At 36.9% G+C, this 24,992-nt stretch overlaps 1 pseudogene; it reads right to left on the reverse strand.

Annotated features, from left to right (window-relative positions):
• The window catches only part of LOC122739184, a 35,786-nt pseudogene extending 13,168 nt beyond the window's left edge, over positions 1 to 22,618 (reverse strand).
• Positions 22,619 to 24,992: the final 2,374 nt, after the last annotated feature.

Consider the following 24,992-nt stretch of genomic DNA (forward strand, 5'->3'; position numbering starts at 1 on the left):
TATCCATTGGGGAAGTTAGGTGGCACAGTAGATAGAGCACTGGCCCTGGATTCAGGAGGACCTGAGTTCAAATCCAGCCTCAGACACTTAATACTAACTAGCTGTGTGACCCTGGGCAAGTCACTTAACCCCAATTGCCTCACCAAAAAACAAAACAAAACAAAGATTATATCCATTAAAGAATTGCCACATTATATGACTCCCTATAGAAAAATACTATAAGTAACAACATTTCCCAGTGGCTACTGTTTCCTTTGGAAGCAGATAAGTGGCTCAGTGGATAGAGTGCTGGGCTAGGAGTCAGAAAGACTTGAGTTCAAATTCAGCTTAGACACTTACTAGCTGTGTGACTGGGAAAGTTACATAATCCCTGTTTGCCTAGGAGGCAACTAGGTGGCTCAGTAGATAGAACACTGGAGTCAGGAAGACATAAGTTCAAATCTAACCTCAGACGCTTAGATATATGACCCTGAGCAAATCACTTAACCTCTGTTTACTTCAGTCCATTAGAGAAAGAAATGGCATACTCCAGTATCTTTGCCAAGAAAACCCTATGGACAGTATTGTCATGCTATTGTCTACAGGATCATGAAGAGTCATTCACAACTGAACTACAACACTGTTACTTCTAATCTAACTCAAGTATGATGAACATAACTTTTTTTAAGTGTCATTGGAGTGTCTTGATGGAAACAGTAGATTAAATATTGTCAAGGTCCACTCAGCTCTAAAGAAAATGATTATTGAATTTTGCTAAATGAAATGGTAAAATTTGGTCTCCAGAGTATCCTGAGGTATCAAATAGTCATTGACCAAGATTGTGGGAAAGGCCAAACTTAGCTTTTCCTGGAGAGGAACAATTGTAAAAGACTATCCATGTCCATCTTTAAAAATTCATATCGTGATGTAATTTTACTCTAAAAGATGGTATGGCTAAATGAATAGACACTTTAAAAACAAATAAAATGATGCAGATGTGCTTTCCTCTTTTTATAACAATTCTGTTCCTCTTGCCTACTCTTGTTCATTGATACCACAAGTACTTCTAACATGGCTTTCTCAAAGGGGTTTCAGAAAATCTGTCATAAGTAAACCTTCTGAGGAAGAATCCAAGCAATTCTAGCTCATACAATGTCTCATACCATCTCCAATCTATCCTCCATACAGCTGCCCAAATCATCTCCATATTGCACAGGTCTAGCTGTGTCATTCCTCTGATCAAAAAATTATCAGTGGCTCCCTATTGCACAGAACTGGACACACCACAGGTACTCAGGAATTATTCGTTAATGGATTTACTACCTCTTTGTTGTTCAATGGCAAATGACCCTTCTTTTGAGCCCTACAGACTTTACAGCCTCTTTCTGAATATTATCTCTACACACAGGATTTTAACATGTCCATAATACATGAAACAGTACACATCTTCACTTTATTCTAAGGTGTGCATATTATAGCAGTTTCCTAATTGAATTGGCTGGTGATTTTAGAGTGAAATAGCATTTTTCCCAGTGTTCCTCCAGATAGCTTTCCAGTAAAAACAAACAATAATTCCTTTTGTCTTTTATTGTCAACCCTCTGTTATAACTTAGCAGCTGGTACATTTTTAGCTGTATAGTAAAGAATACCTGTATTATTGTTCAGGTAATATCAACAACCCAAAAAAGAGTTACTGCACTGTATAAGTAGTCATAACAATAGCAAATTGGAAGTTAGGAGTAAAATGTGCTTCATTCATGACTCAAAATATAATTCAGAGCCCTCCACTCTACTCTTTTCTCCTGTACTTTCCTTCATTTAGATATAAATAGCTCCCAGTAGGTAGTTTAGACTTAAATTGGAGCTGAGAAGCTTTACAAAGATGAAACTATGGCAAGGATTGTCAGCCAAAACACATTTTTAATAAATTCTCCTTTCTTTATGCAAATTTCTTTCTTTGCTTCCTTTTTTCTTTCCTTTTTCTTTCCTTTTTTCCTTTTTTTCTTTCTTCCTTCCTTCCTTCCTTTTTTTTTAAAGTTTAAAATATACAGGCTTTTAATATATGTGAATTGACACTGATAGGCTTTATGAAGATTAGAGGAAGGGGATCAAAGAAAATGATAGGCTATAAATGAGGAAGACCTGGACTTGAGCCCCAAATTCTATCACTTTCCTGATGTCAGAACATCAACAAATCTGAGCCCTGGGCTATGGGATTTAGAGTCGAAGAGAACCAAAATACTATCTACCCCAGTCACCTCAAGTTGCAGATTAGGAAATTGAGGCCCAAAGAGGTTCACACTTACTTAGGGTCACATAGTAAAAGGAGAGATTATAATACTGGTTTTCTATTTCTAGATCCAGTACTTATTCTACTATACTATATATGCATCATTTTCCTTAGTGTATTCTACATTTTCCTATTCCCATTGTAAATTCACACTGAATGATCCGTACTTACTCACACTTAATATATCCAAAATGGAAGTCATTTTCTTTCTTCTAAACAAATTCATCTTGAAAGCTTCCCTATTCTTTTGTGAAACATTTTTATCATTCACAATCCTTCCTATCATCAGTTGTCAAACCTTATTATTTCTACCTCCACATTTCTGAAATAATCAATGATGAGGATGATGATGAGACCTAGAATTTCTATAGTGCTTCAGAGTGTATAAGGTGCTTTACAAATATTATCTCATTTGATCCTCACAGTACTCCTGGGAGGTCTTATTATAATCCTTATTTAACAGATGAGGGTCCAGTCTGTGAGAAGTCAAGTGCTTAGACAGGGTCACACAACTAGGAAGGATTAGAAGCAGGATTCCAACTCAGATTTTCCTGAAATCAGGTACAAGGTGCTAGCTACTACCAGATTAAGGCCACTTTTCATCCCCTTTATTCACATAGCCACCACATTTCAGGTCTTAATAGTTCTTACCTAAACTATTGCAGCAGTCTCCTTATTGGTCTCCCTGCCTCAAGTCTCTGCCCACTACAATTCATGTTCCACACAGCTGGCAAAGTGATTTTCGTAAAGTATAGGTCTGGTTCTGCTATCATCTTACTCAATAAATTCCAGTGGCTTCCTATTACCTCTTTGTTCAAATATAAATTCCTTTTTCTGGCAATTATACCTCTTTTCAACATAGCTCTAGCCTCCCTTTTCCATGCTTACTTCATAGTCTTCTTCACATATTATATGGTCCAGATAAACTGTTCTTCTAGCTGTTCTTCACACACGAAGTTTTATTTTGTACCTATCTGCTTTTGAATTAACTTTCTCAATGCCTGCATTGTGTGAGTTATCTATCTTTGCCTCTTTAGAATACCTGGTTTCCTTCAAGACCCAACTTAAGTGTCGTCTGCTGAATGTGGCCCTTCCTTATTAATCTACCACCTCTCCCCTACCAGCTTCTGATGTCTTCTTTATCCTTTCCAACCCTGGGTTACTACTGATTGGTTTGTATGTGTTTCAGGGTTGGAGTTAAGAGGATTATATAATCCTATCAGTTAAATAATAGAAGGTTTATGGAAAAAATAAAATACAAAGTAATGTGGTTTATGAGCAACTGTGGGAATCAGGAAAGGCCATTTCAAGGAGGTGGCAAAAAAAGACATAGAAGTTAGGAGGGAAAGAGTTTCAGGCATGGGACAAAGGAGCTGAAATTTCATTTCTGGGGTACAGCAAGTAGCCTTGCTGTAGTGACACGTTCATGAGAGGGTAGTCATGAGCAGTCAGCCTGAAAATAAGTTGGAGCCAGATTTTGAAAGGCCTCAAATGTCAGAGGAGTTTGGATTTTTCTTGAATATAATAGGGTTATTTTTGAGCAAAGGAGTAACATGGTCACACCTGAACCTTAGGCATAACAATTTGGCAGCTCTGTGGAAGATAGAGTGTAGAGAAAAAAATACTCGATATAAGGGGTACCCATGCAAAGTCTACTGCAATATCCCAGGCAGGAGGCTGTGAGTACCTGGATCCATATGTTTATAGCCTAAGTAGCAAGAAGATGATGTCAACCAGAGATGTTCAGTAGGTGGAATCAGCAAGTCTTGGTAATTGATTGGATATGGGGCTAGAGTTGAGGAGGTGAGTGAGGAGTTTATAATGATTCCTAGTTTGTGATCATGACTGAACTACAGAGACAAGTGGCAGCCTTGATAGAAACAGAAATAGAAATGGTAGGAGAAGGAATGGGAAAAAGAGAATGAGTACTGTTTTGGACAAAATGCCTTTTTGATGCATATGGAACAAGGTAAAGATGTCAAGTAGATAGAGGTGGAAAACAAGCTCAGGAAAGAGAAAAATCAATCAATTGATTAATTAAATTATAACCACAGATGTTGAAGACTCTGACAAGACTGTTATTGCCACCAGTCCTTGGCACTGTTAAATGGCTCAACATCAGGAATTGATATGATTTTTATCAGTGAGAATGACATCAAAATGATACACAGCCATTTACTTTGGCACTACACCCTGAGGACCATGGGATTTTTCTATTTGATGTGTAGCTGACATCTTTTATTTTTGTTCTATCTCCCATCAGCATGTGAGTTCCTTGAATGAAAGAAATGAAGTGGTATTACTTCTCTATTTGTATCCTCAGCACTTAGCACAGTGTTTCACATATAGAAAGTGCTTAAAGAATGCTTTTTCATTGATTAATTTTACAAATGAAGAAACTCATCTATGCCTTTCAGATAAAGCACAGAGAAGTCAAGTGACTTTCCTGTAAACAGCTAGTATCGGAGGTCAAATTTGAGTGTAGATTTCTTTCTGACTTTAGTCACTGTGTTACCTGCCTCCAGTATAACACAGAGGAAGAGAACTATAACAGAATATTGGAGAATGATGAGAGGAAGAAGAAGAATAAAAGGAAAAGAAAAAAAAGAGGAGAATTAAAAATGATATTTACATGATGATTTAATTTGAAAATCATTTTACACTTTTTATTTAATTTGAGCCTTAAAGTAATGCTATGGGGTACCTTCTACAGGCATTATTATTCCCGTCTTATGGATGAAGTAAGAGTCCCAGACACACAGCTGGCAAGAGTTACTGGTAGAAAATGAATATGCATCTTCCTGCTCTCCAGTCCAACATTGTATCCATCTGTATTATATATTATCTACTATATTATCTATTGTCTATTATATTATACTAGATATATTATTTAATATATCATCTAGTATACTATCTATATTATCTACTGCCTTATCATATCAGATTTTCTGATTACGTAGTTACTCATCCAGCAAGATACCAAGGGAATGAAATAAAAGCAAAGGGAGAAACTGAAATAAATAAATAAATACACACACACACACACATACACACATGTAATATGTATACAGATATAGATAAATAAATATTTACATATGTGTACATATATATGCATATATGTACATAGACTGAAGCTGCAGTGGGTTGATGGGATACTAGGCAATTGCCTCTGAATTGGTTCTCTAGCTCCCTACCTAGAAACGTGCTCTCCTACTTGGTGAGAGTTTACCATGTCTAGTTTTCCTTAGATGCACAAAAATGCAATCTAGCCATCTTCCTGCCATGCAATCAAATAAACACTCCTATTCCTAGAAAAAGCTTATCAATTTCCCCATGTTTTTAATAAATACTCTTGTGACTTCCTAAACAAAACACCCTGGTCACCATTCCATTACATATGTTTTTGTTTTTCTTTGTATTTTCAGTGCTTAGTACAGTGCCTGGCATGTAGTAAGTGCATAATTCATGCACTTACCCATACCCTATGACTCCTTTAGCCTGTTAATATAAATTGAGAGAAACTGTTTTCTTTGCAGTATTTTTGGACAAAAACCTGCTGTAATGAAAATAAGGCAGAAAACCTGAGTCCTGGTTCAAGTTCTACCATATTCCTAATGTATGCCCACATTCTATAAAATAAGATCTTGGATTAAATGATAGTTTAGTTTTAAGGTCCCATCTAGTCATTGCATTCTAAGAGTTTAGGAAGGATAATTGACACTTGTGATTAGTTGTAATTTTTTTTTTTGCAGGACAATGAGGGTTAAGTGACTTGCCCAGGGTCACACAGCTAGTAAGTGTCAAGTGTCTGAGGCTGGGTTTGAACTCAGGTCTTCCTGAATCCAGGGCCGGTACTCTATCCACTGTGCCACCTAGCTGCCCCGAGTTTTAATTTTTAATAAACATTTTTTACCTGTGATGTCAACATTGCTATACATGCTCCTAGCTCCTACAACTAACTGAAAGCTAATTTGTGTAATGTATTTGTGTAACACATGCTTCTAAAGCATGCTCAGCTACACCATAGCCATCAACTCTTATAGAATCATGGAAATAAAATAGAGCGAAAAAGGATCTTAAAAGATATATAGTCTGGAAATACGATTTACATGATTATACATATATAACCTATATCAAATTGCATACCATCTTAGGGAGGAGTGAGAGGAGGGAAGGAGGGAGAAAATTTGGAATTCAAAAATTTAAATCATTAAAATGTTAAAAATTATCTTTACTTGTAATTGGAAAAAATAAAATACTATTTTAAAGGGGAAAAAAGGTTATGTAGCCCAACCACTTTACTTTTCAGATAAGGAGATTGAGGCCAAAGGGGGTTAAATAATTTGTACAGTCTCATAAATAGTAAGCAACAGATCTACTATTGGAACTCAGGTTCGCTAACTCTTAATTCCAAGTCTTTCTACTCATCAGTATTTGTTTAAACTTTTATGATCATGCTTCTTTCTATCACTATAGTTCATTTGTTGGCTCTTTATTCAAGGAAACTGTCAATTATAGTTTCCTCTAAACTCCCCTTTAACTTTCTAGTGGACCAGAAATTCTTGTGGGCCTTTGGTAGCTATCTGATGGTAGTGGTTATAAATAGTGGCTCAAGAGCTTGCAAAAATATTTCCATTGTAAATGTAAACTTGCTGTTAAGAGTATCTCTTGTTTAAACAAGTTTTCCCCATTCACTAACATAGCTATAAGTGAAATGTGGATATAAATGAAGAAACATGGAAGCAGATTTGTTTTCTAGGAAAGTTCAGAGCCTCCCAGAGCCATAAACATCTCCCTTCTGACTCTGAATACCCTCTAGGGAGCCTAAGTAGAAATTGAATAGCTTCACTCAATTCAATTGTTCCAAGACTCATTCTATTGTGTAGAAGCACCAGATTCCCATCCTGTGTAGTTCCAAGAGAGTCTTCCTGTGGGATCCTTCTCTTTCCTGTAGGGTTATATATATATATATATATATATATATATATATATATATATATATATATATATATATATATATATATATATATATATATATAATCTGACTGCTTAAACTATTTGATTGTGCTGGGGAAATCATTCTTCTATCATATCCTTTAAATAGCCATTATAAAAATACTTCTAGCTTTGTCTGAATGTGAGGAATCTCCCAATCAATTTGTGTGGTTATCACAGTCATGGGCATGCCTGAGGTTACATGAGCAAAGCCACTTAAAGTAAGGGTTTAATAATTAATGTATTAGGTGGCAGGGTAATGACTAAGTTTATTTTTATCTTTTGAGGAAAAGATAAAACTGAGGCTGATGGAGTACAATCTCAAGTCAAGTCAACAAATATTTAGTGAGTACCTACTATATGCATTCAAGACATTTTGGCAGTTACTGGAAATAAAAAGACAAAAATAGAACAGTACCTGTCATCAAAGAATTAATTATGTTCCTCCTGGATCCCAGTTCCCACCTTGACCCCCCAGTTACAAAGAACAACCTTATGAGTTCCATGCCAACATGCATCCTTCTCTGCACAGCAGACCTGCCATAGCACTTCCTCTTTCTAACCATTCAGATAGGCACTTCACTTCATACTTTATGGAAAGGATTGGGGCCCTAGTATTAAGCTTCCTTTTCTTCATTCTTCCTCATTTCACAACCCCTTAACTTGATTGCTAATTATTTTCCCCAGTCTTCAATGAAGAGGTTGAATAGCCCTTCTCAATAAAGCCAACCCCTCTACATATATTCTTTTTTTTTTTTGCAGGCAATGGAGGTTAAGTGACTTGCCCAGGGTCACACAGCTAGTAAGTGTCAAGTGTCTGAGGTCAGATTTGAACTCAGGTCCTCCTGAATCCAGAGCTGGTGCTTAACCACTGTGCCATCTAGCTGCCCCTTCTACATATATTCTTGATCACCTTCCTTACCATCTCCTCCAGCCAACTACCCTGCATATAATCCTGAATTTCTACATATTTACTTACCCCTTCCCTGCTTCCTACAAGTTGATCAATGTTCCCCATCCTTAAAATTCCCTTACTACATAGTAAAACATCTTACTAGCTATTACCCTGCCCTTTACCTCTTTTCCCTTTCTAAGACAACTCTTTTAAAAAGCCAGTAACATTCATGCATCTCTGTTTTTTGTTGACATGAGACAAAATAACTGTGGGTATCTTCCCAAGGATCTCTCTGGGTTGCTCTTTTCTTTTTCTCTCTACATATTTTTACTTGTAAACTTCATAGGTTTTCATTGGTTCAGTTACCATCTCTATGCAAATGGTTCCCAAATCTCTTGTCTGTCCTGAGCTCCATTCTCACATCATAAATTACCTATAATTTTTTTTTACCTAGATGTCGCATAGGTATCTGAAATTCAACACATGTAAAACAGTATGCAAAAATAGATCCCGCTTCTAGATCTTCCTATTACTCTTGAGGGCATCATCATTCTTCTAGTTACCTAAGACTGAAATTTTGGTGACACACTTGATTCCACATTCATAATCATCAAATAATATCTCCTTTTCTGCCTCTGGCATTTATGTCAGTGCAATATCTCTCACATCTGACTCCTTATGATCACTCACACAGGCACCATCCTTGCTAAAGCCTTCCTGAACTATTGCAATCCCTGTAACAGTACAGGCAGGTCTCCCTACTTCAAGTCTTCTACCACTATTATCCATCCTTGATCCAGCTGCAAAAGTTCAGAAATTACCATGTTATTACCAATACAAATCTTGTCACTATCCACTACACCTAGGATCAAATATAAAATCATCTATCTGGCATTGAAAGAGGTGGCTTTTTTTTTTAATAATCCATCTCTTTCTTGTTTTTCTAGATTTCTTAGACAGCAACTAGTTGGTACGGTGGATAGAATGCTGGGCTTAGAATCAGAAAGACTGATTTTCCTGAGTTCAAATATGACCTCAGACACTTAATAGTCAGGTGGCTCCTGGGTAAGTCATTTAACCTTGTTTGTCTCATTTTCCTCACCTGTAAAAGGAACTGAAGAAGAAAATGGCAAATCATTCTGTAACTTAGCCAAGAAATCCCCAAATGGGGTCATGAAATGCTGAACACAACTGAAAAACAACTGAATAACAATAGAGTATTATTAGATGTTACCTCCCAACCATAGTGGGCTACTTGCTCTTCTTTATACACTGGAATATTCTTTTCCCTCACCTATATCTCTGGTCATGTCATATTTCCTTCAAGACTCAACTCTAGTGGGCAGTTAGGTGGCACAGTGGATAAAACACCGGGCCTGGATTCATGAGGACCTGAGTTCAAATCCAACCTCAGACACTTGACACTTACCAGCTCTGTGACCCTAGGCAAGCCACTTAACCCTCACTGCCCCACAAAGAAAAAAAAAAGGCAACTACATATATACTGTTATATACTGTGAGAGGACTTCTCTCTTCAACACCCCCTTTCACACATGAACAGACCCACAGACATGTGTGCACATGTTCACACACACAAACAAGCAGGGGAGACTACCTCCCCCTCTAAGGCTACCTCATATTTTATTTGCATAATCCTAGATGTATACATGTTTGCATCCCCATTAGAATGAATACTCTTTGAGTTTAGCAACATTTCATGCTTGACTTGTATCTATAGCTCTTCTCACTGCCCGACATGTAGCAATTGCATAATAAATGCTGGCTTGCTTGATTCTAGGTTGTTGTTTTTTTTTCCAGCAAATTTATTTCTATAGAACCCTGATCTTAAGGGATAACCCTGAGAGGCAACATGATATAGTAGAATGAACACTGAACTTGGATTCAGGAAAACTAGCATTCAAACTAGCATTTTACTAAGCATGTAATCTTATGTGAGTATCTTCACTGATTGAAACTCATCTGTTCGAACAAGGAAGATAATCTTTTGCATTATGTGCCTGAAAGATTGAACCCTAAATAGTAATTCAGTTGGTGAGGAAGGGATTGCTTCAAGTATGACTATGACCATTCTTATGCTGAAGTTGAAGTAGATGTGAAACAGGTATAATGGGAGATCATAGAATTCAGAAACTTACTGGAGAAATTGTTCTAATGAGACATGGGATTGTAATCAAGAAGACTTCAAATCAGGTACTGAACTTATTGAAGGAAGAGAGAAAGTGTTCTGCAAAGATATAAATGATAGCAACAGGTCAGGAAGGAGTAAATTTTTTAAAAGCAGGGTGTTTTCTGAGTTATAATTTCATAACTATATGAAAATAAGAATACAAAGCAAGTAATATGCCAATTCTTCCTTCCTGTATGACAGGAAATGAGAGAGAAAGAATAGCTGGTTTTGAAGAGAATGCCAAGAGATTCTATGGTTTCAGAAGGAAGCTAGGTTTTATTGAACACCAGAAACTAAGAGAAAAGTGAGAGGAAGAGGTAGGAAGGAGAAGGTAGGGAGAAAGGAGGTTTATATGCAATGAAAGTTAAGAAAAGAAGGCAGTAGGAAATATAGGGAACCAAGGGTGAGTTTATTATTGGGGGAGTGACCAGCATGTTCATCTTCATAATTTATCCCCCTGCTAACCCTGCTTGGTGGCATGGGAATCTAGGACACATGGTATCAGAAGCAGGGGCAAACCCAATGAAATGGCAGTTTTTGGAATGGGGGGGGCGTATGATGACTGCAGGACCCTGGGGGATGGTATCTTTTGTGCTATGTAATGGAATAGACCTCACCTTGTTCCCCCTTTCCCACTAGTTCCAGCTCTGCTCACAAGATCATTAGAAGGAAAAATTTTTACAGCATCATTAGGAGGAAAGAACTTCTAAAATTTTACAATGGAATTTTTACTGTCTCCATGTTTGCATGTAGGGAGCAACCAGTGAAGAAATTTCATCTACCAATACAGATAGACAACAATCCTTCAACTTAAAGAAGTGGTTTCAATAGTGGGGTTCTTGACAATGGTCTAAGAGCTTCTTTCTAAAAATTCTTTAATCGTGCTTAGAGAAGTAAATAATTTCCCAATTATGTTACAAATCTGTCTTTCTTCTGTGACAATAAGCATGTATGTATTTGAGGCATTCATCATAGATTTATATCTGTAGCTATTCAAAACAACTATTATTTACAGCTGTTGTGGTATTCAGGCAGTAATTACATCAAATTGTGACCACTTCTGATTAAGCAGAATATGGTCTTGCAGTTTCTAAACCTATCATCAAATTGTTTTCAAATTATCTCAGAGGTTTAATAGTTAAATATGAGCTGATTCCTAATGGATTACCACACATATGTATGTACTCTTATATGGTTTCTGTACTGCACACCAGATCAGTAGTGTCCTTATTCCCCTTTATTGCCTTATAATGGTAACTCGTTAGGTATGTAATCACATGATCAAGATGTTTCCTTTCTTACAGTGCAAAATTCAAACTTTAAAAATTATCTCTTGGGGCAGCTAGGCGGCACAGTGGGTAGAGCATCAGCCCTGGATTCAGGAGGACCTGAGTTCAAATCTGACCTCAGACACTTAACACTTACTAACTGTGTGACCCTGGGCAAGTCACTTAACCCCAATTGCCTCACAAAAACAAACAAACAAAAAAAAACCAAAAAAAATCTCTTTAGGCATTTACATTACAATTCATCTTATAACTATTATGGATCACCTAAAACATTTTACAGCAGAGGGACAGAGGGAGGAAGGGAGGAAGGAATTATTGCCACCTATTATAGTCCTGACATGGTGCTAAACAGTATACTAATATTATCTCACTTGATCTTCACAATAATTCTGTGAAATAGGTACTATTACCCATTTTACAGTTGAGAAAACTGAGGAAAAAAGAGGCTAAAAGACTGGTCCAGGGTCTGAGAGCTATTAAGTGTCTGAAACTGAATTTAAACTTAGGTTATCATGAATCCAGGTCTAGTGACATCACTGCATCATGAAAGCTGCATTAGTAGATAGAGCTGAGGAAGGAGAGGTTTACAGGTAGGGAAGACAGCCAGTGGAATTGCCTGGAGTTGAAAAATGAAATATCTCATCTGAGGAACAGCAAGGGGCAGTGTTACTGGTTCACAGAGTGTATGGATTAAAAAGGGGTATAAAGAACAAGAAGATTGGAAAGTGGGGAGGGGGAAAGGGCTTTGAATGCTAAATAATGGGGGTTTTATCCTTGATTCTATAGGAGATAGAGAGCCACTGAAGTTTATTGAATAGGGTCATCACATAGATTTGTGCTTTAACGAGGTCAATGAGAATAGAATGACAGGCTGCTAGTGGCAGAAAAAGTGGAAGTCATGTCTGAAGAGATTCTTTCTTTACAAAGGTTAGTTGACATATAAACATGCTAAAAATGGAGCAATATATACAACTGAACTTTATATGTCTCATTTAATACAGCATTTGTCATTTGCTAGTAGAAAAGCAAACATTTTACATTATAACTATTCATTTTATCAATTGGTCGGGTGGATTAAAAATATGAATTTCCATCTCTCAGAGAGTTTGTTAAATTCTCCTACCACAAATCTGGGTAAGTGACCATTTTTATTGTATTCTTCTTTTAAATCAAAATGCAGAAATAAATTATGTAGAACCAGATTTAGTAATATTTCTGCTTGGTGTTATGCCAAATATCATGACCCTTTGTTCAAACTTTGAAAGGCAATATTAAAATTGAGATTATATAAAATCATAATATTATGTTAAGTATCTTCCAAGTTGTAACTTATTTTATTCAAATTATATTTATATTAAAAAACAAAGTGTAAAATAAAAAAATAATGTTAAGTTTTATAGATAATACAAGCATATGAAGTATTACTAGATTACTTTTAATGCTTACTGAATCCCTCCATGTGAAATATTTATAATTATTTTATAATTAGAGTTTTATAATTTTGCATTTAGAGTTTTTATAATTAAAGGCAAAATGAATTTTATCTTTTATAATTATATAATGAAAATTTTAATTTGGCTCTTTGGGGGCAAAAGTTATCATTGGAGTTGTTTTAAACATTTAATAAATCTACAATAATGTTATGAGTAGCATATTAAATTGCCTTTGGTGTTTACAAAACAATTTTTATTAAAAAACATTGGGAACCACTGACTCATAAGTCAAATTTTCAGGCAGTAAAAGTTTAAATGACTTACCCAACTGTCATGTAGTGTGTGAAAGGACTGGGATTTGAACCCAGTTTTTTCTTTTTTTCCTTTTTCCTGATTCTGAAGTCAGCTCTATCACTCACAAGACCTCTTGTTATTAGCATTATCTTGAAAGGAGATTCATAATGAGGAAACTTCAACTTCCATCCACAATAATCCAAAGTCAAGTTTGCTGGACAGATGAAGAAAGGCAAGGCTTCCACTTGAAAACTTCCCCCCCACCCCCACCCCGTTTGAATTAATCTGAAGAACCTCTGATGATACAGATTTTTGATTTAGAGAAAATTATCTAGTTGAATCTGTGGAATTAAAGCTGATTGTAGCCTTATCCTGATAGCATTGTGTTCATCAAGGGCCTCTTTCATTGTAAAAGTAGAAACACTTAGTGAAGAGCAAAAATGCTTCCATTTAGACTAACAAGAAAAGAAGCCAAGAGCTCCTTGTCTGTCAGTCACACACTTCCTTTATTAATCTAGTTCCTCACACTGAAGTTCTTGATTCTTCTGGAATTTGTTTGATCACAATGAATGTGGCTTCAATTTAATCCAGGGCTCCCACTTCATCTGGACAGGACACAACCACACACCATCTGATAGGGGGCAGGGAGAGAAAACCCTGCTTTGGCAGCTCTATCAAGGGCAAACTGAACCCTTGTACCTTTGCTTAAGGTGTTTCCCTATCTAAGCTTCTGCTGCTGCCTTTACCCAAGTCTCTAATTCTCAGAACAGAGAACTGGGATCTGTATTGTAAAAGCTCTGCTGTTAGGGATTCCCAAAAGTAGGAAATTTCTTTTCTTTTCTTTCTTTCTTTCTTTCTTTCTTTCTTTCTTTCTTTTTTTGCTTCACCTAGTAGAATAATGGAAAGAGACTTGGCTATAATTCAGGAAACCTTGGGTTCAAGTCTAGCCAATGATGTATGCTGACTGTGTAAGCATGAAAAAGTTGACAAACTCTCAATGCCCCAAAACAACTCTCTTCGATTATAAGATGTATAGCAGGAGCCATTACACATCACAAAAAGTTCTCTACGTGGATGCAGTTGTTATTCTAAATATGAAATCATAGCCCAATTACCAACAAGTAGATATACTACTGGAGGAACTGAAACACAACAATCTTGATATTCATCTAATGAATGAAAAAATCAGAATGTTAGGAAGCTGCACCTAATATAAGGGTAATTAACAGGTTCTCCTTGGAGAGACAACTTTTAATGAGTTGGTTTTATTATGTATCCAAAAGTAATAAAAGTATCTTTTCATGGGACATCTTTTTATTTGGTCATTTCATATTGCTGTACTCATTAAAATAATTACAGTAAGACCAGCATGACAGTGACTATAGTCTATGTACCAACAGCTGCTCCAGAGAATAAAGAGGTAGAGAAATTCTAAAAAAAAACAACTTGATAAATTGCCACAAACTAAAGCAATCTCTATTTTGATATTTGGTCACTTCAATGCAAAGTTGGAAGTCAGTGTGAAGAGGTGGGGTTTTTTATTTGCTTGTTAGAAAATATGGATTAGAAATAAGCACTCCATAAAAAGTTCATGCAGATATACTATGAATACTTTCTTCAAAACCAGAATCATAGGGCCCTGGACATGGTGGGAATTGAATAGCATCACAAATTGATTATATTTTAACGGGCAGAAAAAGACGCATTATTGACATGAGGGTCATTACAGAATCAGCTGTCTTGTGTGCTCTCAGATGACTGTGTGTAGAGAGAATAGATCGAAAAGGTAGAAGAAAGAATAAAAACTATGCTGTGTAATTTAAACAACTATAATTTGGCCTAGTTAAACAAGTTTTTGATAATTGAAAATTAGATCTAGATGGAATAAAGGACACACACACAGACTACCATAACTTTCTGATATAAGCCAATTTCCATAACAAGAAGACCCAAAGTTTCTCAAAAAATCCTTAGCCAATACTTGATTTGCCTGCCTTGTGAAAGAAAAGAAATAACGGACAAGGGCAATGAGAGTTTAGAATGAAAACTCTTGTAAAATCTTGGAATGTTGGGAAAGTATGAGCAATATTACCTCATAAAACAAGGATAAGCACTGGAAAATAAAATCAATTTGAAGAAAGTATGGTGAAAGCTGCACGTAAGTGATCATCTAAGGAGCATTTCATAATGAAGCTGAATGGAGGTTTAAAATTTTCAAAAGGTTTTTATAATTAAAGAAAGTGAAGCCATCATACTTGGAGTCTAACATCATGGTTCCCACGTGCTTCTAAGGGAGGAAGGCACAGTACTAAAGAAAACAATAATGGAAAAAGTACCTGGATTGCATCAAGTGTATGTAGTAGTCATTCTGGAGGAAATATTATTGTGAGTGCATTGAGGACTTGATTTGTAAAGAATCTGAAGGAGAAGAAAATATCAAAGACATAAAATCTAAGACTGTTGCTGTCCCTTTACAGACATACACACACACACACACACACACACACACACACACACACACACTCAAATAGTGACCAAGGTGATAGAGAACTGAGCCAGGAGGCAGGAATACCTGACTTCAAATCCAACCTCAGACACTAACTAGCTGTGTGACCCTAGGTAAGCTGCTTAACCTCTGTTTGCCTCACTTTCTTTATCTATAAAATGGAGGGTTTGTGGGGAGCGGGGCAATGAGGGTCAAGTGACTTGCCCAGGGTCACACAGCTAGTAAGTGTCGAGTGTCTGAGGTCGGATTTGAACTCAATTCCTCCTGAATCCAGGGCCAGTGCTCTACCCACTGCGCCACGTAGCTGCCCGCCAAATGGAGATTTTAATAGCACCAATCTCCCAGGATGTTATAAAGATCAAATGAAATGATACATATGAAGGACTTAGCACAGCAAAGATATTGAATATATGCTTACTTCCTATCCTTCCAAAGGGACACCAAGAATACTAACACCTAGCTAGGATTATAGAATATGAGAGCCACAGGATGGGCCAAAAGTCACAAAGGGGTTTCAATATTTAATAACTCCTTTATTTTTTTTAATTTTAATTTCCAATACTACAGCATCGTATACAATGTATAGGAAATGAATTTACATTCTGTATAAAAAATCAAATCTCATAAATGGCAAAAAAGAAAAAATAATTTTCAAAAGGTTATTAAAACATTGCAACTTTTGGCCCACCCTATATAGGAGACTTAGAACAAAAAACATAGACTATTCAGAACTGGAAGGACCCTTAAGACTATGTCAGAGGCCATAGAATGTCAGAGGTGGAAGGGACCTTAGACTATGTCTAAGAGAAAACACACACACATATACATGTACATATAAATATACACCATATACATATACATATATACCATATACACACATATATATAGTATCAGAACTAGAAAAAAGCTTGAAACAGATAATAGAATGTCAGGCAGAATTGGATTTAAAACATAGAACATAGTAACATTTATGTTATGTTTTAAGTTTTGCAAAGGATTTTGTATATATTTTCTCATTTGATCCTCACAACAGCTTCACTTCTGTGAGGTGCTGTTGTTGTTGTTGAGTTATGTCCATTACTAATATGTGTCGGGCATTGTCCTAAACACTCAATTGCTAAGTTTCTGAATGGAGATTCAAACCCCGATCTCCCTGACTCATGTATTCTACATGCATCATTATCACTGATTCTACATAGGATGTCAGAGATGGAAGGGACCTTTCATTTTAAAGAGAGGAAATCCAAGAACCAAGGTGGTGAGTTGATTTGCCTAAAAAATTAAAGTAAAAAGTGGGATCAGATCTCAGGTCTTCTAACTGCATTCAGAGTCTTTTCTTTTTCCATTGAACAAGTGCCTTATTCTATCCAGACTCTCTGTAGGGATCTGAAGTTTCAGATAGGATCCTAGAAGTAAGATATAGTTGGGCTTTGCAAGAATATCAATTAAAGGGGGCAGCTAGGTGATGGAGTGGATAAAGCACAGGCCCTGAATTCAGGAGGACCTGAGTTCAAATCCAGCCTCAGACACTTGACACCTACTAGCTGTGTGACCCTGGACAAGTCACTTAACCCCCATTGCCCCACAAAGGGGGGAAAAGGTATATCAATTAAGCATTGTCAAAGCATTAAAATAATAAACAGACACTTCTTCCTCCCACATGCAAGTGAACTAAGAGAAAGGGAGATAGGTAGATTCCTCTATGTATGTAGTGGCCCTGCTAACATTGGCATTTCAGGAAAAAGCAGCAGAGTGATCAAAGGAAGGGAGAAAAAGCCCACAGTTAAATAATATCATTCCAAAGACATCATAGCCTGCAGGCTTGACCCTCTCCAATCAGACTTCTCTCAGTTAGTCTATTTTCTATTAATATGAGTAATTTATGCTCTGAGCCTCTAGGGCAGGGGCCACACTTTCTTTATGCACTGTACATCAGGAAAACACAGTGAGCTCTCAACAAACAAATAGTAATTATCATCATTATGTGCTAATACCATGGCTAAAGTACTAGAGAAATCTGAATTTTTCTGTCAGCTCCATGCATTTAAAGGGTAGAGCTGGGCCTGCTGTCTGGTGAGCTATTGCATTTTGCAATGGAACCTATAAAGGGAGAATTACCCCAGGGCTGCTATTCATTTGGAAAGTCCAAGATCAAATATAGTCCAACCTCTCTAATTCAGACTAATTGTGTAGGGGGAGCCAGAGGAAATTAGGGGAAAATCTGAGTTGTATAATATTTTTAAAAGAATGCATCTTTATTTCCAAGTCCTAATTATACCCACTCACATATGTGACTACATATAAGATCTGTGATTTCCCCTACATGGGAACTTCCAACTGTGTCAGTTTCACCAATGCAGATCTCACCCTATAGTACTCATCTAAAACAGTTGAACCCATCCACCTAACTCCCTGACTTCCCAAGTACAGCTTCTTCTCTACTATCCTATGCTGTATCTGTTAAACACATAAACAAACTTATAGAATCAGCAATTCAGAACTGGAAGGAATTTCAGAGATCATATATTTCAAACCATACTGGCAGCAGAACTTCCTTCTACAAGAAAGACCACGTGTAATAATGGTTAGAGCAGTGGATCAGAAGACGTGGGTTCTAATCCTAGATGTTCTATATTAGCTGGGTAACCTCAGACAAGTCCCTTCCCTTTCCTGAACCTCAGTTTCTTCATCTGTTAACAAAGAGAATTGCATTAAATGATCTCTAAGGTCTTCTCTAACTTTTTTAGTTTGTTGTCCTCATAATTCCTAGTTTCTGTTGAAATATTTCATTTGAGATAGCCCATTCTATTCTTGGAAAACGTTAGTAGCTTTATTGAGTCTAAATTTCCCTGACATCTGAATAAAAGCAGTAGAGCTATGATGACGATGATGATGATAGCTATATAGTGCTTTAAAATTTCCAAAGCCCTTTACTCTCATAAAGAAAGGTTACACTTCAGAAATTTGAAAACACTGCAAATCAGAGACTAATTTATTGCTTTATTCTTTAGATTTGAGAAAGTGATGGAAATCAGATTAAATTTAAAAATATGTTCTGAAAACATTTTTTTTGGAAAGCCACTTGTTAAACATTTACCACCACAATGTCGATAGTACCATTTGAACTAATGACCTCATAGGGTTATAAGGAAGATAAAATAATGCATTATAAGTGCTTATATCACTGAAGAGATGAATAATTGTCAGATACTAAATTTGACAAAAAAATATTATGTCTATTACATAACAGGAATTTTTCAAGGGAGAAAATGATAAAATAATTGAAATGATCACTGATGTCAAGGACTTTGCATTATTCTACTATGGAACAAAATAATTATCTCATGAACATAATGGTATAAGGTACTATTATTATTTTCTCCAAAAATCTTTTATGAAGTTTACACAATAGGTATTCCCATTTAGGGAATATTACCCTGCTTCTAAAAGGTGTAGTTATAGTGTTTTAACACTTTAACACTCCATTATTTCCGTATAAACAACTATCTTTATCTCCCTCTGTCCACATGTACATTGTCAGTAACTTTCCAAACAAAGAGTATGCTTTGGCAAACAAACAGTTTATTTGTGGGTGTCTTAACAGCCCAACTGTAGCATTCCCGTGACAAACATTTGTTTTGCTGGCAAGCACTTTCAAACAGAAGCATTTGTTTGGAGAGCTGTAGAAAACTAAATATTTGCTTGTGGAGAGTTAAGATAGCCAAAAGATTTTGCAGATGTCTCTGCAGGTCAGCTGCTGTTTGTGTGAGCACTCCTTTTGGACATCAAATCTCATGAGATTTCTATAGTTGCTTGGGGGAAACATTTTCAGAAGAAAGTCATGTGTTTAGGTTGGCTTGGTGGTTTTAGATCTTTTCTCTTCAAACTTAAGCTTAAATAAGCTTGATGATATATACATCTTATGAGAATGCAGTATGTAATGTATATGCCACAGAATATATCTCCATCCATCAATAAGTATTTATTGAGTAGCTTCTAGAGCAAAACTTCTCAAATTGTGGATTGCAAACCCATATGGGGTCACGTAACTGAATTTGTAGGTTGCAAAACATTTGGCAACAGTAAAAGGTTATGTATACCTATTTTATATACCTATATACCTGGAGTCATGTAAAAAATTCTTGGGGAAAAAGGGATCATGAGTGGAAAAACTTTAAGAAGCCCTGATCTAGAGCTATATTCCCTGTTTTAGAACATTGCAAGAGAAATATAGGAATCAAACCACATAGACATTTTTAGAACTTAAAATTATAATGAGTATCCCATTTCTTTCCTTTTCACTGGATGGGGAAGTGCTGGGAGGAAGGGAGAGAATTTGTAACTGAAAATAAAAATTTTCTAAAAGAACAATAAAAAAAGGAATAATAGTACATTAGAGATGAAAGGAAACTTATAGGTCCTCCCATACTCCTTCATTTTGCAGATGAGAAAACTGAAGCCAGGAAAGATAAGTGACTTGTTTGATATCACTTAGGAACTTAGCAGAGTTGAAAATTAATCTGGTGTTTCCTAACTTCATACTCTAGTAGTTTTCATTTGTCTTTTCCCCTTTAAAACTCCTTTAGAAAAAGAGCTTCATGAATAACTTTTGATCTGTGACTTTAGATCATTTAATTTTGTCTGTTTCTGTCTTATTTCCTTAACCAGAATGTAAGACCCATGAGGGCAAGGACCACCAGCTCTTATATCTTTTGTGTATATAACACAGAGCCCTCCACATAACAATAACTATTGTCACAAGAAATCACATTTGTAAAGCTCTTTGTAGGTACAAATTGATGAAGAAACTAAGGCACAGAGTGGTTATGTGACAGCAGCAATGACAGATTTGGAAGTTCAATAAATTCTTCCATTAACAGTCATGAAGGACACTGATGTTAGAACATTCTTCTGATATGGGGAAACCAATAGGAGAAAGCACGTGGGTCCTTAGGATTCCTCTGTAAAGAATTACACTCTCGCACAAGACCTAATCAGGAATAAGAGAACAGGTTTATTGGGGTACAAGAGAAACTGGCCAGGAGGAAGGTTTTGCCAGAACAAAACGCTTTCCCCCCAACTGACTTGTGGGGTGCCATTTTATAGGGTTTAGATGGGGGGTGGGTAAGAGTCTCTTATTGGGTGAGGGGCTGGTGGTCTTCCTGCGTTGCGCTGTGGTAGGAAGAATCCCTCGTGAGAGATCTGGTGGTGGGTGTCAACTTTGTCCTGATGGGTCTAAGCAGTCTGCTGATGGGCGGTTCCAGGTGGTCTTCTCCTGGATTACCTCATCCAGATGCTTAGGAGGACTGGAATGTGAGGTGATGGTCCTGGAGCATGCTCAGTTCAATCTGTGCCGCTTATCTCCGTTAGGTGGGTGTGTGTGTCCTTGATTGTGTTCAAGGAGAGGCCTACTTGATTTCAAGGGAAAACCCCTGAGGTTTCAAGGAAAAGGTTCCTTGAACCCCCCAGAGAATTGTTGGGGTGACCGGGGCCCATAATCCTCCCATGACACTTCCATTCGCCTCTTGATCATAGTTACATTTTCTTAAAATGGAAACAAAATGCCAGCAAGGGAAACAGGCCAAAGGCAAATCTCTCCTTCTTTTTGGTATTTTTCTTGTTCTCCTTAACCCGAGAACATAAGAATTTAAGGTCTCTGGCTTGCACTGGTTAGAGAGATAGGTAGTTTGCCTAGAAAAATGTTATAAATTTCAGTATGGGAATTAGGAGATCCAGAAGGCACAAAGAAGAAAGAAGTTAGGAAATGATGCTCATGAATAGAGTACAATTATCTGTTTTGGTTTTGGTTTCAATCTGGATCTGTAATTTTATCAGGGCAGCTAGGTGGCTCAGTAGATAAAGCCCTGGAGTCAGGAGGACTTAAGTTCAAATTCAGTCTCAAACACTAGACCCTTACTAGCTGTGTGACCTTGACAAGTCACTTAACCCTGATTGCTTCAAATATCTGGGGTCAACTCCAGTCATCCCGATGTATATCTTGCCACTGAACCCAGATGGCTCTGAAGGAGAAAATGAGGCCAGTGACTTTGCACAGTCTTGCCTCATTTAAATCCAATTCACTATAAGACATGACACCACTTGCCTTGCTGGTATCATGGTCCTCTTTGAGAAGGACAAACAACAACAATCTTATCCAGGTAGATTAGCAAACTCTATGAATTAATATTCTTTGAGAGTTGTCTGAGGCATTGAAGTTAAACTTTTTTGGCCTTGGTCATGGCCGCAAAATACTTCTTAGCTATATCCCTACAATCAAACCTAGTTCAGGCCCTAAACACCTCTCACTTGAACGATTGCAGTAATGTTCTAAATGGTGTCTCTGCCCATGTCTTCCTTAGTGTAATCCATCCTCCCCTCAGCTGCAAAAGAAAGATTCCTTTTTTTAAAGAATAGATATGATGTCCCATTGACCTCCAGTGGCTCTCTATTATATTCAGGACCTAATATAAAATCCTTCATTTGGTCTTTAAATCTCTTAATCATTGGGCCCTTTCCTATCTTTCCAGTTTTCTTATGCCTGGCTTCCTTGTGAAGACTAACATTCCAACAACAAATAGGACACTATTTCCCGTCTCCTACACCTGCAATTCACTTCTTCCTAACTTCTTATGTGATTTCTGACTTTCTTCAAGATTCAACTCAAATACAAACTTCTGCAGGATGCCTTTCCCAGTGCCTAAATTGCTAATGTAGCACATCTCAGATTCTTCCATCTGTTCTGCATCCATCTTTTTCTTTCTTTCTTTCTTTTTGTGGGACAATGAGGGTTAAGTGACTTGCCCAGGGTCACTCAGCTAGTAAGTGTCAAGTGTCTGAGGCCAGATTTGAACTCAGATTCTCCTGAATCCACCAAGCTACCCCCAAGCATCCATATATTGAATACCTTGTTATTTACATGTTGTCTCCTCTATTAAAATGTAAACTCCTTGAGGACAGGAATTATCTTTACCTTTATTTGTCTCCCCAGTGCTTAGCACTGTGCCTGGCATCAGTATGTGACTAAAAAATGGTTGACTGACTCAGTGCCTGGGAGTCATGCATCAGAGGCAGGTCCAGCAGGACCCCAACCCAAATCCTCCTGACACCAAGGAGTCTATCTGCTAGGTAGCAATCACTCTTTAATTCCTAAATTAGATATGAATCAATACCCCAAGGAGCTGTGATTACATTGATTGTGGGTTTTCCCCAACCAACCCATATCACAATTCCTCTGGAACTTAGTAGATAGCCTCCAAGAGTGACTGTGGCCAAGAAATTCATTGTGTTGCTGCTGATTCCATTATGAGTCTCTCCAAAAAGAACTGGATTGATCCTCCAATGATAGATATAGTCTATGTTCCACCATAGTGGAGAAATATTTGTGGCATATAAATAAGTTTTAAAAATTTGTCCTATGATTTCATCAGTCGAGGGAATTCATAAGTACATAGACATAAAGCTGGAAGGGACTTCATACATCATCTAGGCTACATCCTCCACTATTCCAAACATACATTTTATAGATAAGGAAATTGGGGCCCAGGAGTAACAAGAAATTTTCCAAATGTCACTCAACCAGTATGTTGGTCAGAGATTAGACTTGAACCAGGTCTTTATGATTCAGATGTCAACATTCTATCCTTTACCCTACATTGTTTCTCAAGTTATATTTTACCCATAGAGTTATGAATAAAGTATATAAACAATGTATTTTGAAATATGTTTTTTTTTCAAATATATTAGGGTCCTTTCTGGCCTCCTCCTTCACAACTTCCATAATTTTTTTGTACTTTCTTTACCCCTTCCCTCCAGTTCTGGAACCATGAACCATGATTAAATCAACTGACAATATTCCTGGATGGGGCGTGTCAACCTAATTTCATGTGATTCTCTTCACTATCCACATTACTTTCTGGACCAGAGTGCCCCTCTTCCTCCCTTGACACAGCTTTGCTATGTGCAGAAGTGTGTAGTAAATAGTTAACAACCAGCTTGGTTGGGTGTGGGGGGTAGGAATGTATGCAGGGCACATTTTCAAGTCCAATATTCATTGTTAACATTTTCTCCATTACTTTCTTAAGTCTAGACAATCAACCAAATAATAAATCAAGTACAGATTTGTGGCATTTGGCAATTTCTGAGATATAAAATGCTCACAGTGACTGAAAATTTAACAATCAACTCTCTCAGAGTTGGTTTCTATGTTGTTTCCCCAAAGTAAGTACTTAATAAGTGCTTTTTTATCCTTTCATTCAATAAGACAATCTATAGACAAGAAAGATGGTTAGACTTGGTATCTGACCTTTGACCCTTTCTTGTGATATGGCCATGGACAAGTCCCTCAACAGCTCAGGATCCTGCATACTGTAGAACAAGGATCATAATACCCATGCTACCTATCTACCTTAAAATAAGGATAAAATTGGATTATAGATATTCAGCAATTTATAAACTATAAAATGTTAATGCCATGAACAGAAAATTACTTTCTCAAACTAGTTGACACAAAGGGAAACAATCTTGAGTAATTCACTGACTTTGCTCTCCAAGTTGAAAGCTAGGTACTAATTTTAGAGTACCCAAGTTCTAATAACTAACTCATTATTAGCTTTATCCTATCCATCTCAAAAAGCTAAAAAAATAACAGGGTGTCTGCTATTAATTATAATATTGCCAAGTATGGTTAAACAGGTGGGTACCCAACAAGTGCCCACATCAACAAAACCATGGGACCTCTTTGGAGTGTTTGCAAAGTAAAGATGAAATGCTTCTAAGTGTAATTGCCCAAGGGTGTGTCATTCTCTATATTAACAGCAAATGGTGATCTTCCTTATGAAAGAACCATGAATTATTTCTCTATTTGTACTTCAGTTCTGAGATAATGTGGTCAAGCGATCATGCCATAATTACAAGTCATGAATGGCCACAAAGGAATGAAACTATGTTTGGTTGGTAGAAATATGTGAAATTTCTTAAGTCTGAGATTCCACACTTGGCAACCAAGGCTGTACATCTTTCTTTCTTCTAGTCATACTTCTCATCCAGGTATCAGCCTGTATTTATATTAATAAATACTTGTGATAGGGAGCAGACCTGTGATTTCATTGGTAAAGGGAAATTCCA

Source organism: Dromiciops gliroides, chromosome 2, assembly GCF_019393635.1.
Source record: "Dromiciops gliroides isolate mDroGli1 chromosome 2, mDroGli1.pri, whole genome shotgun sequence".
Classification (NCBI taxonomy): domain Eukaryota; kingdom Metazoa; phylum Chordata; class Mammalia; order Microbiotheria; family Microbiotheriidae; genus Dromiciops; species Dromiciops gliroides.